A 1,073-nucleotide genomic window follows, 5' to 3' on the forward strand; every position below is an offset into this window, starting at 1 on the left:
TTATTATCAATGCATCTTGATTGCATGTTCTATGTATCTCCGACTGTAAAAGTTGGTATATAATGCTATCAGAGGGCATGTTATCAGGAAGGTATAGTCCCTGGAGGAGGATATCATCTTGGAAAAGTAAATGGTCAGCGAAAGACAGGAAAACCCTCAAGAAAATATATTTATGGGATAGATTTACACAGTGACTGCAACAATGGGCTGAAGCACAGCAGAGATTGTGAGGATGGTGTGTAATGGGGCAAAGGTTTTCCTATTGTGTGAAGTATGGTTTCTAGGAAATAGAGAGAATTTGACAGCACTCAACAACAGTGTAATGATGTAATTTGTCAGTTATATAATAATGTAGTGATGCTCCATTTTGCATTATGTGATCATCCTTCTTTTTCAGAAGACACCAATTTTCCCATAACCATTTGGCCTTTGTTACCTGATCATGTTGATAAGTAAAAAGTGAGTGTACCTAGGATCTTGTTCAAGATTTATTACACATTTGGCCTTACCATTTTTATTTGCTTTTATTGCCCAACATGGATTCTTCAATCCACTGTTAATAATACCTTGACTTTATTTTAAGGATACCACCTGTCTGCAGCTCTCGATTCATGTCATGATAATACCTCTGATAAAGGATGGGTAGTTGACCTATTTCAGTACTAGAAAAGCATTTCACCTTCTTGGCCATAGCTATATTACAGGTTAATATTTAGTGCAAGCCATACAAATAGTCTCAACTGCAGATAATTCTGGAACTTCACTTTGAGATATATAGTCTTTCTCTCCACTGGGCTTGAAATTGTGAGGATGTGAGTCTGATACTTTTGACAGCTACTGTACTTTTTTTTCTATTTACAGAGATTGTTTTATTTTCAAGATATGAAGTTTTAAAAAGCAGCTTATGAAACATAAAGATGACATTTAAAAACCAATAATTCATAAAAATAAAAAGGAATATGAAATCCATCAAATAAAAAAGAATGTGCAATCATATTCCAATTATTTTTAATGTCAGCAAATTTGTCTACATACTATTAGATATTTAAATATTTTATCCAAAAGTATGTAAA

Source organism: Elephantulus edwardii, unplaced genomic scaffold, assembly GCF_000299155.1.
Source record: "Elephantulus edwardii isolate Elephantulus edwardi_28Jun2011 unplaced genomic scaffold, EleEdw1.0 scaffold00046, whole genome shotgun sequence".
Classification (NCBI taxonomy): domain Eukaryota; kingdom Metazoa; phylum Chordata; class Mammalia; order Macroscelidea; family Macroscelididae; genus Elephantulus; species Elephantulus edwardii.